Raw genomic sequence first — 18,938 nt, 5'->3', positions numbered from 1 at the left:
ATCTAAATCTTTTAAGGGGGGGTGAGAGGGATTACTTTATCCTATCCTAGGTATTCCTTAAAGAGGTGGGGTTTCAGGTGTCTCCGGAAGGTGGTGATTGACTCCGCTGTCCTGGCGTCGTGAGGGAGTTTGTTCCACCATTGGGGGGCCAGAGCAGCGAACAGTTTTGACTGGGCTGAGCGGGAACTGTACTTCCTCAGTGGTAGGGAGGCGAGCAGGCCAGAGGTGGATGAACGCAGTGCCCTTGTTTGGGTGTAGGGCCTGATCAGAGCCTGGAGGTACTGAGGTGCCGTTCCCCTCACAGCTCCGTAGGCAAGCACCATGGTCTTGTAGCGGATGCGAGCTTCAACTGGAAGCCAGTGGAGAGAGCGGAGGAGCGGGGTGACGTGAGAGAACTTGGGAAGGTTGAACACCAGACGGGCTGCGGCGTTCTGGATGAGTTGTAGGGGTTTAATGGCACAGGCAGGGAGCCCAGCCAACAGCGAGTTGCAGTAATCCAGACGGGAGATGACGAGTGCCTGGATTAGGACCTGCGCCGCTTCCTGTGTGAGGCAGGGTTGTACTCTGCGGATGTTGTAGAGCATGAACCTACAGGAACGGGCCACCGCCTTGATGTTAGTTGAGAACGACAGGGTGTTGTCCAGGATCACGCCAAGGTTCTTAGCGCTCTGGGAGGAGGACACAATGGAGTTGTCAACCGTGATGGCGAGATCATGAAACGGGCAGTCCTTCCCCGGGAGGAAGAGCAGCTCCGTCTTGCCGAGGTTCAGCTTGAGGTGGTGATCCGTCATCCACACTGATATGTCTGCCAGACATGCAGAGATGCGATTCGCCACCTGATCATCAGAAGGGGGAAAGGAGAAGATTAATTGTGTGTCGTCTGCATAGCAATGATAGGAGAGACCATGTGAGGTTATGACAGAGCCAAGTGACTTGGTGTATAGCGAGAATAGGAGAGGGCCTAGAACAGAGCCCTGGGGGACACCAGTGGTGAGAGCACGTGGTGTGGAGACGGATTCTCGCCACGCCACCTGGTAGGAGCGACCTGTCAGGTAGGACGCAATCCAAGCATGGGCCGCGCCGGAGATGCCCAACTCGGAGAGGGTGGAGAGGAGGATCTGATGGTTCACAGTATCGAAGGCAGCCGATAAGTCTAGAAGGATGAGAGCAGAGGAGAGAGAGTTAGCTTTAGCAGTGCGGAGCGCCTCCGTGATACAGAGAAGAGCAGTCTCAGTTGAATGACTAGTCTTGAAACCTGACTGATTTGGATCAAGAAGGTCATTCTGAGAGAGATAGCGGGAGAGCTGGCCAAGGACGGCACGTTCAAGAGTTTTGGAGAGAAAAGAAAGAAGGGATACTGGTCTGTAGTTGTTGACATCGGAGGGATCGAGTGTAGGTTTTTTCAGAAGGGGTGCAACTCTCGCTCTCTTGAAGACGGAAGGGACGTAGCCAGCGGTCAGGGATGAGTTGATGAGCGAGGTGAGGTAAGGGAGAAGGTCTCCGGAAATGGTCTGGAGCAGAGAGGAGGGGATAGGGTCAAGCGGGCAGGTTGTTGGGCGGCCGGCCGTCACAAGACCCGAGATTTCATCTGGAGAGAGGGGGGAGAAAGAGGTCAGAGCACAGGGTAGGGCAGTGTGAGCAGAACCAGCGGTGTCGTTTGACTTAGCAAACGAGGATCGGATGTCGTCGACCTTCTTTTCAAAATGGTTGACGAAGTCATCTGCAGAGAGGGAGGAGGGGGGAGGGGGAGGAGGATTCAGGAGGGAGGAGAAGGTTGCAAAGAGCTTCCTAGGGTTAGAGGCAGATACTTGGAATTTAGAGTGGTAGAAAGTGGCTTTAGCAGCAGAGAGAGAAGAGGAAAATGTAGAGAGGAGGGAGTGAAAGGATGTCAGGTCCGCAGGGAGGCGAGTTTTCCTCCATTTCCGCTCGGCTGCCCGGAGCCCTGTTCTGTGAGCTCGCAATGAGTCGTTGAGCCACGGAGCGGGAGGGGAGGACCGAGCCGGCCTGGAGGATAGGGGACATAGAGAGTCAAAGGATGCAGAAAGGGAGGAGAGGAGGGTTGAGGAGGCAGAATCAGGAGATAGGTTGGAGAAGGTTTGAGCAGAGGGAAGAGATGATAGGATGGAAGAGGAGAGAGTAGCGGGGAGAGAGAGCGAAGGTTGGGACGGCGCGATACCATCCGAGTAGGGGCAGTGTGGGAAGTGTTGGATGAGAGCGAGAGGGAGAAGGATACAAGGTAGTGGTCGGAGACTTGGAGGGGAGTTGCAATGAGGTTAGTGGAAGAACAGCATCTAGTAAAGATGAGGTCGAGCGTATTTCCTGCCTTGTGAGTAGGGGGAAGGTGAGAGGGTGAGGTCAAAAGAGGAGAGGAGTGGAAAGAAGGAGGCAGAGAGGAATGAGTCAAAGGTAGACGTGGGGAGGTTAAAGTCGCCCAGAACTGTGAGAGGTGAGCCGTCCTCAGGAAAGGAGCTTATCAAGGCATCAAGCTCATTGATGAACTCTCCGAGGGAACCTGGAGGGCGATAAATGATAAGGATGTTAAGCTTGAAAGGGCTGGTAACTGTGACAGCATGGAATTCAAAGGAGGCGATAGACAGATGGGTAAGGGGAGAAAGAGAGAATGACCACTTGGGAGAGATGAGGATCCCGGTGCCACCACCCCGCTGACCAGAAGCTCTCGGGGTGTGCGAGAACACGTGGGCAGACGAAGAGAGAGCAGTAGGAGTAGCAGTGTTGTCTGTGGTAATCCATGTTTCCGTCAGTGCCAAGAAGTCGAGGGACTGGAGGGAGGCATAGGCTGAGATGAACTCTGCCTTGTTGGCCGCAGATCGGCAGTTCCAGAGGCTACCGGAGACCTGGAACTCCACGTGGGTCGTGCGCGCTGGGACCACCAGATTAGGGTGGCCGCGGCCACGCGGTGTGGAGCGTTTGTATGGTCTGTGCAGAGAGGAGAGAACAGGGATAGACAGACACATAGTTGACAGGCTACACAAGAGGCTACGCTAATGCAAAGGAGATTGGAATGACAAGTGGACTACACGTCTCGAGTGTTCAGAAAGTTAAGCTTACGTAGCAAGAATCTTATTGACTAAAATGATTAAAATGATACAGTACTGCTGAAGTAGGCTAGCTGGCAGAGGCTGCGTTGTTGACTATGTAGGCTAGCTGGCAGTGTCTGCGTTGTTGACACTACACTAATCAAGTCGTTGGTCTATACACCCAAATAAACACCCTTTCTTGCAATTAGCTCTTTCCTGCGCCTGACTCCACACCCACCTCTCCTAGGGAGAACTTGACATACTGCTCAGGAAGGAGTTGCGTTCTGTCTCCTAGAGATGAACGTACTTTGGTACGAAAAGTGCAAATCAATCCCAGAACAACAGCAAAGGACCCTGTGAAGATGCTGGAGGAAACAGGTACAAAAGTATCTATATCTACAGTAAAACTAGTCCTATATTGGCATAACCTGAATGACCGCTCAGCAAGGAAGAAGCCATTGCTACAAACCCGCCATAAAAAAGCCAGACTACGGTTTGCAACTGCACATGGGGACAAAGATCATACTTTTTGGAGAAATGTCCTCTGGTTTGATGAAACAAAAATAGAACTGTTTGGCCATAAGGACCATTGTTATGTTTGGAGGAAAAAGGGAGAGCCTTGCAAGCCGAAGAACACCATCCCAACCGTGACGCACAGGGGTGGCAGCATCATGTTGTGGGGATGCTCTGCTGCAGGAGGGACTGGTGCACTTCACAAAATAGATGGCTGCATGAGGGAGGAAAATTATATGGATATATTGAAGCAACATCTCAAGACATCAGTTAGGAAGTTAAAGCTTGGTCGCAAATGGGTTTCCAGATGGACAATGACCCCAAGCATACAACAAAGTCAAGGTATTGGAGTGGTCATCACAAAGCCCTGACCTCAATCCTATAGAAAATTTGTGGGCAGAATGGAAAAAGCGTGTGCGAGCAAGGAGGCCTACAAACCTGACTCAGTTACACCAGCTCTGTCAGGAGGAATGGGCCAAAATTCACCCGACTTATTATGGGAAGCTTGTGGAAGTCTTCCCGAAACATTTGACCCAAGTTAAATAATTTAAAGGCAATGCTACCAAATACTAATTGAGTGTATGTAAACTTCTGACCCACTGGGAATGTGATGACTGAAATAAAAGCTGAAATAAATCATTATCTCTACTATTATTCTGACATTTCACATTCTTAAAATAAAGTGGTGATCCTAACTAACCTAAGACAGGGAATTTTTACTAGGATTAAATATCAGGAATTGTGAAAAACTGAGTTTAAATGTATTTGGCTAAGGTGTATGTAAACTTTTGACTTCAACTGTACATATGAAGTGGGTAAAACAATATGTAAACACGTGACCAGCGTTCAATGACTATGTACATAGGGCAGCAGTCTCTAAGGTGCAGGGTAGAGTACCGGGTGGTAGCCGGCTAGAAACAGTGATTAAGGTGCAGGGTAGAGTACCGGGTGGTAGCCGGCTAGAAACTGTGATTAAGGTGCAGGGTAGAGTACCGGGTGGTAGCCGGCTAGAAACAGTGATTAAGGTGCAGGGTAGAGTACTGGGTGCCAGTTGGCGGAGGACGGCTAGTGATGACTATTTAACAGTCTGAAGGCCAGGAGATAGAAGCTGTTTTTCAGTAGCTATTCATGACGATTTAACAGACCGATGGCCTGGAGATAAAAGCTGTTTTTCAGTCTCTCGGTACCAGCTTTGATGCACCTGTACGGTCTCTTCCTTCTATATGGTAGCTGGGTGAACAGGCTGTGGCTGAGGTCGTTGATCATCTTGGCATTCCTGTGACACCGGGTGTAGATGTCCTGGAGGGCAGGCAGTGTGCCCCCGATGATGCATTGGGCTGTGACCGCACCACCCTCTGGAGAGCCCTGTGTTTGCAGACATTTCAATTACCATACCAGGCAGTGATACAGCCCGACAGGATGCTCTCAATGGTGCATCTGTAGAAATTGGTGAGGGTCTTAGGGACCAAGCCAAATTTCTACAGCATCCTGACGTTGAAGAGGCACTGTTATGCCTTCTTCACCACACTGTCTGGGTGTATAGACCATTTCAGGTTGTCAGTGATGTGCATGCCGAGGGACTTGAAGCTTTTCACCCTCTCCACTGCGGCCCCGTCAATGCGGATGGTGGCGTTCTCTGCTGTTTCCTGAAGTCCAGAGAGGTTATTTTCCCGGTACCACTCCGCCAGGGCCCTCACCTCCTCCCTGTAGGCTGTTTCATCATTGTTGGTAATCGGGACTACCACTGTTGTGCCGTCAGCAAACTTGATGATTGAGTTGGAGATGTGCGTGGCCAGGCAGTCATGGGTAAACAGGGAGTACAGGAGGGGGCTGAGCACACACCCTTGTGGGGTCCCCGGGTTGTTGCCTACCTTCACCACCTGGGGTCAGCCCATCAGAAAGTCCAGGACCCAGTTGCACAGGGCGGGGTTCAGATCCAGGGCCCCGAGCTTAGTGATGAGCTTGGAGGGTACTATTTGGTATTTAATAGGATCCCCGCTGCACAAGCATCAGCTACACTTTCTGGGGTCCACATGAAACATGACATAATACTTAGTGCAGAACATTATTAGTCAAGGACTGAAATACATACATTTAAAACATCACACATAGCCTATATATCAGTACATACACACAATATGTAGGTCTAATACATAGTACAGTGCAAATTACAATACAGTATATATAAAATGACTGTGTCTCTTCACAGACCCCTTTCTGCAGTAAGGTGTTGTTTTATCTGTTTTTTTTTACTTATTGTTTTTCTAACTTGAGTTACATAGGGTGGCAGGGAATTCCATGTTGTCATGGGCATGGCTCTATTTAGTACTTTGCGTTTCCCAGCCTCTGTTCTGGACCTGGGGACTGTGAAGAGACTGGCTGCATGTCTTGTGTTTTACCGATGAGTGTCTGAACCTTGTGCCAACTACTTGAACAGAAAGTTTGGGTACCTTCAACACAACACCCCGCACAAAGACCAATAGCGATGCAGTCAATCTCTCTTCAAGTTTGAGCCAGCAGAGACTGATATGCATGTTACTGACTGTCACGTTCTGACCATAGTGCTTGTGTGTTTTCCTTGTTTTAGTGTTGGTCAGGACGTGAGCTGGGTGGGCATTCTATGTTGTGTGTCTAGTTTGTCTATTTCTATGTTTGGCCTGATATGGTTCTCAATCAGAGGCAGGTGTTGGTCATTGTCTCTGATTGGGAACCATATTTAGGTAGCCTGTTTTGTGTTGGGATTTGTGGGTGGTTGTTTCCTGTCTTTGTGTTCTCTGCCCCAGATAGGACTTTTTTGGTTTTGCTACAATTGTTATTTTGTATTTGTGTTCATGTTTAGTTTTTCTTATTAAAAAACATGAACTCTAACCACGCTGCATTTTGGTCCTCATCTCCTTCGACGGAAGAAAGCCGTTACACTGACACTTTCCCTCCATGTACATTGGCAAGAAAAAGTATGTGAACCCTTTGGAAATACCTGGAATTCTGCATAAATTGGTCATAAAATGTTCTGACCTTCATCTAGGTCACAACAGTAGACAACCACAATCTGCTTAAACTAATAACACACAAACAATTATACATTTTCATGTCTTTATTGAACACACTGTGTAAACATTCACAGTGCAGGGTGGGAAAAGTATGTGAACCCTTGGTTTTAATAACAGGTTGACCCTCCTTTGGCAGCAATAACCTCAACCAAACTTTTTCTGTATTTGTGGATCAGACCTGCACAACGGTCAAGAGGAATTTTGGACCATTCCTCTTTACAAAACTGTTTCAGTTCAACAATATTCTTGGGATGTCTGGTGTGAACTGCTCTCTTGAGGTCATGCCACAGCATCTCAATCAGGTTGAGGTCAGGACTCTGACTCGGCCACTCCAGAATGCGTATTTTCTTCTGTTGAAGCCATTCTGTTGATTTACTTCTGTGTTTTGGGTCGTTGTCCTGTTGCGTCACCCAACTTCCGTTGAGCTTCAATTTGCAGACAGCCTGACATTCTCCTGCAAAATGTCTTGATAAACTTGGGAATACATTTTTCCGTCGATGATAGTAAGCTGTCCAGGCCCTGAGGCAGCAAAGCAGCCCCAAACCATGATGCTCCCTCCACCATACTTTACAGTTGGGATGAGGTTTTGATGTTGGTGTGCTGTGCCTTTTTTCCTCCACAAATGGTGTTGTGTGTTCCTTTTTTCTGTCCCGGTACACTTTTGCAAACTTCAGGCTTGCGGCAATGGTTTTCTTTGGACAGCAGACTCGTCAATAGAGATGTTAGCGTGTTCCAGAGATTTCTGTAAGTCTTTAGGTGACTCTCAAGGATTCTTCTTAACTTCATTGAGCATTCTGCACTGTGCTCTTGCAGTCATCTTTGCAGGATGGCCACTTCTGGGGAGAGTAGTAACAGTGCTGAACTTTTTCAATTTATAGGCAATTTGTCTTACTGTGGACTGATGATCATCACGGCTTTTAGAGATACTTTTGTAACCCTTTCCAGCTTTATGCAGGTCAACAATTCTTACTCTTAGGTCTTCTGAGATCTCTTTTGTTTGAGGCATGGTTCACATCAGGCAATTCTTCTTGTGAATAGCAAACAAAAATGTTGTGAGTGTTTTTTATAGGGTAAGGCAGCTCTATCCAACATCTCCAATCTCGTCTCATTGATTGGACTCCAGGTTAGCTGACTCCAATTAGCTTTTGGAGAAGTCATTATCCTCGGGTTTTACATACTTTTTTCCAAACTACACTGTGAATGTTTAAATGATGTATCAATATAGACAAGAAACCTACAATCATTTCTGTGTTATTAGTCTAAGCACACTATGTTTGTCTATTGTTGTGACTTAGATGAAGATCAGATCAAATTTGATGACCAATTTATGCAGAAATCCAGGTAATTCCAAATGGTTCACATACTTTTTCTTGCCACTGTACATCTAAGTGTGATACGTGCTGCTTGGTTCTGGACCAACTGCAATTTACTTATGTCTTTTCCGCACATGACCACACAGCTGGGTATTAGTCCAGGTGCGACAAAACCAGGGCCTGTAGGACCTGTCTGGTCAACTGAGATGTCAAGAAGGCAACGCCCTATCATGGACAGACCTCTTCCCACTATGGTGTTGAAGGCTGTGCTGTAGTGGAAGAACAGCATTCTTACAAATGTAGATGGGATAGGGAAGTTGTGCAATCAATGGCGATTGCGTCATCTGTGGATCTGTTGGGGCGGTATGCAAATTGTAATGGGTCTAGGGTGTCGGGTAAGGTGGAGGTGATATGATCCTTAATTAGCCTCTCAAAGCACTTCATGATGACAGAAGTGAGTGCTTTGGGGAGATAGTAATTTAGTTAAATTACCTTCGCTTTCTTGAGTACAGGAACAATGATTGACATCTTGACACAATGGTTACATCAAGCTTGTGACTCATTCAGGACTATCCTTAATTATTGTAGCATCCACATTCATTTAGAATTGTTTAGATACAAATTCTGTTCTTATTTACAATAAATAAAACTCAAAAATGACATAATGCATTATTTACCAATGATTTTCTATTGGGAACAAAATAATCTGAAACACAACCAAAACAAACAGCAAATGCATCCAACAGATGGAGAGTCACAAGCTTGATGTAATCATTGTGTGCTATGAATATGGGACCAAATACTAAACTTTGACTACTTCAAAACACATATAAGTGAATTAGACCCAATACTTTTGGTCCCCTAAAAAGTGGGACAATGTACAAAATGTACTATAATTTCTTAACGGTTCACCCGATATGGATGAAAATACCCTCAAATTAAGTCTTCATATTAACATCATATCATTGAACCCCCCACACCTGGAAGCCCTCTAGGTTGTGGGTTTGTGGTATTATCAGGCCGTCTGGTGTTATTACCACGTGTGTCCCCGTAGGGATATTTGGTCAAGAATCGCTTTATTAATCACTGTGTATTGTCATAATGACAGTATGCCTGTCGTCATTGTCAAGGCTAACGTCACAGTGGAAGTGCATCAAACGTCATTTCAAGGTCAGCTAAATAGTGCAGAGATAAGTGGGACAGACAGTCTCCTGAATAATTAAAAGTCTGACATGTCATTGACATTAAGATGGTTTAGGGATATATTGTTTTCTACGGCAGTTGGTGAAACTGTTGACTGTGCTGACCAGAAGTAGGTCACAACGTCATTAAAGATGCAGTCCATGCCTCATACTAAATATTACATTGCTTAGAACACACACACACACACGGCAAGAATTCCTACCAAAAAAAACTATGTTTAAATGTATTTATTTTGAAACGACCTGTGTCCTCATATGTAGCTACGGGCCTGCACACACCACAGGTTTAGTCTCCCTCAGTATAGACATGTCACATTATCTGTGTGTACATGATAGTACCCCCCCCCCCCATTGAATACGGCTTTGAATAGAAACACGCTGACTGAAAAATGCCAGAGAAAAGCTGTGCCCCAAGTGTGTTATGTCAGGTAATCTGCATAAGAACTTGTTTTTCGGGAATAAAATGTAATTCTCTTAGGCCTCACTGGTGGCTAACTTTGTTAGTGAGTGCATGGATCAGACTTCTGCAAAAATAGATATTCTATTTTGACATGGCAAAGAATTGCAGTTGCAATAAGATATATATATTTTTTTAAATATGATTTTATATCTTAAGAGTCTAAGCCGTTGGTGGGTGGGGGTTCTAAGCTGACATATGGAATTGTTTTAAGATGGTCATAACATGGATCATTTAGCAATTTGATTTAGAATTGTAGGACCCCTATTGGTATCCAAAAAAAAGATATTAAAAAATGATTTGATAAAATATTGAATTTGTCCTTTACTACTACAGTGCCTTGCGAAAGTATTCGCCCCCCTTGAACTTTGCGACCTTTTGCCACATTTCAGGCTTCAAACATAAAGATATAAAACTGTATTTTTTTGTGAAGAATCAACAACAAGTGGGACACAATCATGAAGTGGAACAACATTTATTGGATATTTCAAACTTTTTTAACAAATCAAAAACTGAAAAATTGGGGGTGCAAAATTAGTCAGCCCCCTTAAGTTAATACTTTGTAGCGCCACCTTTTGCTGCGATTACAGCTGTAAGTCGCTTGGGGTATGTCTCTATCAGTTTTGCACATCGAGAGACTGACATTTTTTCCCATTCCTCCTTGCAAAACAGCTCAAGCTCAGTGAGGTTGGATGGAGAGCATTTGTGAACAGCAGTTTTCAGTTCTTTCCACAGATTCTCGATTGGATTCAGGTCTGGACTTTGACTTGGCCATTCTAACACCTGGATATGTTTATTTTTGAACCATTCCATTGTAGATTTTGCTTTATGTTTTGGATCATTGTCTTGTTGGAAGACAAATCTCCGTCCCAGTCTCAGGTCTTTTGCAGACTCCATCAGGTTTTCTTCCAGAATGGTCCTGTATTTGGCTCCATCCATCTTCCCATCAATTTTAACCATCTTCCCTGTCCCTGCTGAAGAAAAGCAGGCCCAAACCATGATGCTGCCACCACCATGTTTGACAGTGGGGATGGTGTGTTCAATGTGATGAGCTGTGTTGCTTTTACGCCAAACATAACATTTTGCATTGTTGCCAAAAAGTTCAATTTTGGTTTCATCTGACCAGAGCACCTTCTTCCACATGTTTGGTGTGTCTCCCAGGTGGCTTGTGGCAAACTTTAAACAACACTTTTTATGGATATCTTTAAGAAATGGCTTTCTTCTTGCCACTCTTCCATAAAGGCCAGATTTGTGCAATATATGACTGATTGTTGTCCTATGGACAGAGTCTCCCACCTCAGCTGTAGATCTCTGCAGTTCATCCAGAGTGATCATGGCCCTCTTGGCTGCATCTCTGATCAGTCTTCTCCTTGTATGAGCTGAAAGTTTAGAGGGACGGCCAGGTCTTGGTAGATTTGCAGTGGTCTGATACTCCTTCCATTTCAATATTATCGCTTGCACAGTGCTCCTTGGGATGTTTAAAGCTTGGGAAATCTTTTTGTATCCAAATCCGGCTTTAAACTTCTTCACAACAGTATCTCGGACCTGCCTGGTGTGTTCCTTGTTCTTCATGATGCTCTCTGCGCTTTTAACGGACCTCTGAGACTATCACAGTGCAGGTGCATTTATACGGAGACTTGATTACACACAGGTGGATTGTATTTATCATCATTAGTCATTTAGGTCAACATTGGATCATTCAGAGATCCTCACTGAACTTCTGGAGAGAGTTTGCTGCACTGAAAGTAAAGGGGCTGAATAATTTTGCACGCCCAATTTTTCAGTTTTTGATTTGTTAAAAAAGTTTGAAATATCCAATAAATGTCGTTCCACTTCATGATTGTGTCCCACTTGTTGTTGATTCTTCACAAAAAATACAGTTTTATATCTTTATGTTTGAAGCCTGAAATGTGGCAAAAGGTCGCAAAGTTCAAGGGGGCCGAATACTTTCGCAAGGCACTGTATAGCCAATAGAAACACATTGAATAACACATTCAGAAATGGCGAAGACATCCAACAAATAAATCATAAGGAATAAGGGTTGGAAGTGTCTGTCCTGTATCTAGGATATATAAGAAAGCTCACATATTTAACCCCTTATTTTTGTTGGCACTAAACTACCTCCGTACTTCCATTCATTTTATAAACCACTACTGGTTTCGTTCAGACGAGTCCCGTGACACTTGGTGGGGGTCGTAGAACAAAACAGAGACGACCATCGTGTTTGTGAGAGTCTCATCCTTCCCCAGACAAACATCTCTGTAGTTCGGCCACCTTCCACTGCAGATGCAGAAGGCAGTGGGTTGAGACGCAGCCCAGATATCTCTAGCTTAAACTGACAGATTTTGATGGGGATTTTTTAAAATTATGTTACTTAGATTGATGCACCGATACTAGTTTTTTTTTAAAGACATCTATTTCTATATTTCATAGTTGCCGCTGACGCGTCTATCATCTGTCTGGCAACCCATCTGCCAGATATCCTCCATTGAAAAGATCACACATCATCTCCATCCCAAACACATGGTCCAAGTAGCCTCAGTGCTGATAAAAACATTGGAGAGATTTGTGATTCAACATCACTTACTTGTCATAGTGGAAATGAAGCTGGACCCATACCAATTTGCTTACAGAAATGAGTTCAGCCAGCACCTGATCCTCAAACAGACAGATCGATCAAAGACTAACGCCAGAGTCTCTTTATAGATTTCTCCTTCGCTTTCAACACCATCCAACCCTACATCCTACATGCCAAAATGCAACAGCTGGACAGTGGACATTTAACCCACCCGTCATCTAACTGGTACCATTGGTTCCTTGCTGATTGAGCTCAGCTAGTACAACACTCACAAATCCACCTTGGTCTGTGTGTACAAACTGTGTAGCACCAGCATGAGTTATCTCACCTGTACTTTCCATATGGCACACCAAGGACTAAATGGGGTTGACCATCAATCATGACATCATTTTGTTCTTCATGTTCCTCGGGTCCAACAGGTTTAAAACCTCATACTCAATTGAACTGCTTAACAAGTATCAAGGAGGACAGTTGGGGTATATAGGGATGTATAAGAAGAATGGTGATTCATTATTATGGAGTGTGCAGTGTACAGGGATCATGGATGTGCAATGTATTAATTAAGAACATACATACAAAAAAACAGAAAGTAATAGACTTGTATTTGTAGGGGAAGCAGTAAGTAGCAGGATGTGTTAGATGTATTGTGCTATCTGTTTGTTGACCATGTCTGCTTGTTGACCATGTCTGCTTGTTGACCATGTCTGCTTGTTGACATGTCTGTTTGTTTGTTGACCATGTCTGTTTGTTGACATGTCTGTTTGTTTGTTGACCATGTCTGCTTGTTGACATGTCTGTTTGTTTGTTGACCATGTCTGCTTCTTGACATGTCTGTTTGTTTGTTGACCATGTCTGCTTGTTGACATGTCTGTTTGTTTGTTGACCATGTCTGTTTGTTGACCATGTCTGTTTGTTGACCATGTCTGTTTGTTGACCATGTCTGCTTGTTGACCATGTCTGTTTGTTGACCATGTCTGTCTGTTTGTTGACCATGTCTGTCTGTTTGTTGACCATGTCTGCTTGTTGACCATGTCTGTTTGTTGACCATGTCTGTCTGTTTGTTGACCATGTCTGTTTGTTGACCATGTCTGTCTGTTTGTTGACCACGTCTGTTTGTTGACCATGTCTGTCTGTTTGTTGACCATGTCTGTTTGTTGACCATGTCTGTTTGTTGACCACGTCTGTTTGTTGACCATGTCTGTTTGTTGACCATGTCTGTTTGTTGACCATGTCTGTTTGTTGACCACATCTGTTTGTTGACATGTCTGTTTGTTGACCACGTCTGTTTGTTGACCATGTCTGTTTGTTGACCATGTCTGTTTGTTGACCATGTCTGTTTGTTGACCACGTCTGTTTGTTGACCATGTCTGTTTGTTGACCATGTCTGTCTGTTTGTTGACCATGTCTGTCTGTCTGTTGACCTTGTCTGTTTGTTGACCATGTCTGTTTGTTGACCATGTCTGTCTGTTTGTTGACCATGTCTGTTTGTTGACCATGTCTGTCTGTCTGTTGACCTTGTCTGTTTGTTGACCATGTCTGTCTGTTTGTTGACCATGTCTGTCTGTTTGTTGACCACGTCTGTTTGTTGACCATGTCTGTTTGTTGACCATGTCTGTCTGTCTGTTGACCTTGTCTGTTTGTTGACCATGTCTGTTTGTTGACCATGTCCGTTTGTTGACCATGTCTGTCTGTTTGTTGACCACGTCTGTTTGTTGACCATGTCTGTCTGTTTGTTGACCATGTCTGTCTGTTTGTTGACCATGTCTGTTTGTTGACCATGTCTGTCTGTTTGTTGACCACGTCTGTTTGTTGACCATGTCTGTCTGTTTGTTGACCATGTCTGTTTGTTGACCATGTCTGTTTGTTGACCATGTCTGTTTGTTGACCATGTCTGTTTGTTGACCACATCTGTTTGTTGACATGTCTGTTTGTTGACCACGTCTGTTTGTTGACCATGTCTGTTTGTTGACCATGTCTGTTTGTTGACCACGTCTGTTTGTTGACCATGTCTGTTTGTTGACCATGTCTGTTTGTTGACCATGTCTGTTTGTTGACCATGTCTGTTTGTTGACCACATCTGTTTGTTGACATGTCTGTTTGTTGACCACGTCTGTTTGTTGACCATGTCTGTTTGTTGACCATGTCTGTTTGTTGACCACGTCTGTTTGTTGACCATGTCTGTTTGTTGACCATGTCTGTTTGTTGACCATGTCTGTTTGTTGACCATGTCTGTTTGTTGACCACGTCTGTTTGTTGACCATGTCTGTTTGTTGACCATGTCTGTTTGTTGACCATGTCTGTTTGTTGACCACATCTGTTTGTTGACATGTCTGTTTGTTGACCTTGTCTGTTTGTTGACCACGTCTGTCTGTTTGTTGACCATGTCTGTTTGTTGACCACGTCTGTTTGTTGACCATGTCTGTCTGTCTGTTGACCATGTCTGTCTGTTTGTTGACCATGTCTGTCTGTTTGTTGACCATGTCTGTTTGTTGACCATGTCTGTTTGTTGACCATGTCTGTTTGTTGACCACGTCTGTTTGTTGACATGTCTGTTTGTTGACCACGTCTGTTTGTTGACCACGTCTGTTTGTTGACCATGTCTGTTTGTTGACCACGTCTGTTTGTTGACCACGTCTGTTTGTTGACCATGTCTGTTTGTTGACCATGTCTGTTTGTTGACCATGTCTGTTTGTTGACCATGTCTGTTTGTTGACCATGTCTGTTTGTTGACCATGGTTCTTGTTGATCTGGCTCGGTTTAGTTTGTCACAATACACCTTCGTACACAAAGCACATTTGTGAGCAAAGATCTAATTTTGTTATATAAATGAATGTTCCAACAGTATAATTATCATGTCTGACAACAAAAAAATGAAGAGCACATTGAAAGCATTTTTATTGTGTACATTTGCATGTTAAACATCATGCACAAGAGGGCAGTGTTGAAACATGAAAGTACTTCAGTGAGGAGGACTTCCTAGCTTTACAAAACAGTCTAGGCTTTCTAAACAAATGCAATGCTAATGGAATATTCATTTTGTAACAACCATAACTCTCTCATGGAAAAAAATGTTTTTATGGAAGTTGTTCATAATGGGGTTTCCCCAAAGACCATTGGCCCAATTAACAGTTGTATGAGAAGTACAGCAAGCTAGAATATATTATTAAAGGTATTGTTAATCTTCTTTATGGTTGACATACAAATGCTCCCATTAGCTTTGGAGAGGTCGAACAATTCCTAATACATAATCCATGGCTTTTATTTGACTTCCTCTTTAAAGTGTTTTGTAGTGTTATTATATCCAGACTTGATGGGTAATAATGTTGTCTTTTCCCAGCTGTAATTACTGCGTAAGAGACAGGAGGGAGGGCAATGTCAAAATGGGCTTGTTTCAGTGTGCCCATCCTTTCATGTTCAAGGAACAAAAATGCAAGCCTTCAAACAAGAGAATGCCCACAGAAATATTTGAGAAGGCCATACGCACCAAACCTTTAATGACACATAATGACATATAAAACAACAAATTATTTGAAGAGGAAACCATCATCATTTGGCCCCAGTAATCATAAAATGGGAAATGATGTCATTTTGGTGAATTAGTGTACACTAAACACCTTTTCAACACTAAGCTTTGTTCTTGGCATAAATGTGTGAAACTGTACTTAGAGAAAGCTTTGTGCTCTTAGCAGCTACTGCATGTTCAGGGGATTCCTAGTCCAACTGTACCATGATGATCACATTGCTTTTGTTATCGCCATTTTTGTTAGATTGTGTGAGTTTTGAATTCCTCTTTTCTCTGTTGCAGTGTCAACGCTGTCTGTCGGAGTGAAAGCGTCCTCGGCTGTGTCTGTTGAGTCACCTGGAGGTGTCTGTGTGCGCTTCAAGTGCAGCATCCTGCAAAGGTGACTCGGACTGTGGGAACAATTAATTACTGTATGAGGAAGAAGGGCTGGCAGCAGCAGGAAATCCCATCACATTAACTGCACCCCCTTCCTGAATCGTGTCCCAGCAGCAGCATCCAGGAAGAGGTTGCCAGGGGTCAAGTAGCCTCCTCCCACAGTTATTATCCTTCCATCACCTGCATGCCTGCCGTTGTTATGCTGACAACAACAGAACTACAGTACTTTCTCTCTCACAGAGGAGAGCTCAGGGAGTGTCTGCTGTGTTCTCTTTTTGTTATTCTGGGTAGCTTGTGGCTTTCTCTCTTACAGAGGAGAGCTCAGGGAGTGTCTGCTGTGTTCTCTTTTTGTTATTTTGGGTAGCTTGTGGCTGTGTTTCGAAAATACTGAGACTTAAATAAATAACTCATCATATGATTTGATGAATTTGTTTTGCTGCTGAAAATGGCTATTTACATTTGAATTCAATTGAATGTTGGTAATGAACAACAATATGTAGTATAATGAAGTATTATAATGTATGCATGTTGTGTAAGGTCAACTGTTAAGAGGACAATTTGTTAACTAGTCATTTTCAATTATGCAAATTGATGTAAAATGTATTTCGATCTCCACCTTAGATTTTGTTTTGGCACAAACTTGGTTCCTAAAAGGTTAAAAAAAATATATTTAAACTGTTTTTGAATTATAAATGTTACACAGCTTAATTTCACGGCACTTTTCATGATGACAGTCTATGCCTTTTGAGTATAGCCTTTGCATCACTCATTGTTTGGCAGCCCCTCTCTTGTCTCTGAAAATGCTAAGTGAACTAGGCTTAATGAGGAAAGGAGTATATCTTTTTTTACAGGATTTAACAATAGGACATAATAGGAGCACTTCTCACTCAGATAGCTTACTCTCACCAAGGCATCTGAAACCTAGTTGAGAATGAAAGACAGGTATACAGGGATGTCATGCATGTCCTTTTCCACATACAGTAGATACTCTTGGATGAACGTGTTTATAACTACTATATATAAGAGGAAAATACATGTGATTTTGTAAATGTACTTATTGAAAAGAAAAGCAGCATTACACGGGCTTGCTCCTACCTATCTTTCCGATTTGGTCCTGCTGTACATACCTACACGTACGCTATGGTCACAAGACGCAGGCCTCCTAATTGTCCCTAGAATTTCTAAGCAAACAGCTGGAGGCAAGGCTTTCTCCTATAGAGACATTTTTATGGAATGATCTGCCTACCCATGTGAGAGACGCAGACCCGGTCTCAACCTTTAAGTCTTTATTAAAGACTCATCTCTTCAGAAGGTCCTATGATTGAGTGTAGTCTGGCCCAGGAGTGTGAAGGTGACCGGAATGGCACTGGAGCAACAAACCGCCCTTGCTGTCTCTGCCTGGCCAGTTCCCCTCTCTCCACTGGGATTCTCTGCCTCTAACCCTATTACAGGGGCTGAGTCACTGGCTTACTGGTGTTCTTCCATGCCGTCCCTAGGAGGGGTGCGTCACTTGAGTGGGTTGAGTCACTGACGTGATCTTCCTGTCTGGGTTGGCGCCCCCCCCCTTGGGTTGTGCCGTGGCGGAGATCTTTGTGGGCTATACTCGGCCTTGCCTCAGGATGGTAAGTTGGTGGTTGAAGATATCCCTCTAGTGGTGTGGGAGCTGTGCTTTGGCAAAGTGGGTGGGGTTATATCCTGCCTGTTTGGCCCTGTCTGGGGGCATCATCGGACGGGGCCACAATGTCTCCAGACCCCTCCTGTCTCAGCCTCCAGTATTTATGTAGTAGTTTATGTGTCGGAGGGCTAGGGTCAGTCTGTTATATCTGGAGTATTTCTCCTGTCTTTTCCGGTGTCCTGTGTGAATTTAAGTATGCGTTCTCTAATTCTCTCTCTCTCTCTCTCTTTCTTTCTTTCTTTCTCTCTCTCGGAGGACCTGAGCCCTAGGATCAGATGACTCCTTGTTGTCCCCAGTCCACCTGGCCGTTCTGCTGCTCCAGTTTCAACTGTTCTGCCTGCGGCTATGGAACCCTGACCTGTTCACTGTGATTACTATTACTATTATTTGAACATGCTGGTCATTTGTGAACATTTGAACATCTTGGCCATGTTCTGTTATAATCTCCACCCGGCACAGCCAGAAGAGGACTGGCTAAACCTCATAGCCTGGTTCCTTTCTAGGTACCTTTCTAGGTTTTGGCCTTTCTAGGGAGTTTTTCCTTGCCACCTTGCTTCTACACCTGCATTGCTTGCTGTTTGGGGTTTTAGGCTGGGTTTCTGTACAGCACTTTGAGATATCAGCTGATGTAAGAAGGGCTATATAAATACATTTGATTTGATTTGATTAATAGCAACATTAACTGGCATTACTTTCTTATATAGCAAACCGTTGTCAGGGAATAAAAATATCTAAAATATAGTTAATATGAATTGATTTCCTTTGGTGCCATACTGTTTGTTGTCTGTTTATTGAATATTGATCCATCACCGTAAATCTTGACATCAATAGCCCACTATAAAATTACATGTACGTGTAATGTCCTAAATACTGTAGATCACAAATGTACCTGTGCCAGACATAAGTGACTATGTAAAGACCGGTTGTTTGAGTTATGGACCTTGAATGCACCTGAAATGGTCTGATGGGCCATTATCTTTCATGGTAGTTGGTTATTATCCCAGGTGATTTATGCTGTGCATGTGGATCCTCACCCACAATGACCTACATTGCTTTCATCTGACACATCAATCATGCATCAGTTCAAATTCAGGTCTGCCTACACTGGAAAGTCAAAAGCCTGATTGTGATGTTTAATCATGGGTGGATATCAGTTTCTGCAGACCTCTACTCTTGATTCCTTTCAGTTAATCAAAACATTGTTATTGTTCATA

This window comes from Oncorhynchus nerka, linkage group LG27, assembly GCF_034236695.1.
Source record: "Oncorhynchus nerka isolate Pitt River linkage group LG27, Oner_Uvic_2.0, whole genome shotgun sequence".
Classification (NCBI taxonomy): Eukaryota; Metazoa; Chordata; class Actinopteri; order Salmoniformes; family Salmonidae; genus Oncorhynchus; species Oncorhynchus nerka.
This window is presented reverse-complemented; position numbering follows the sequence as displayed.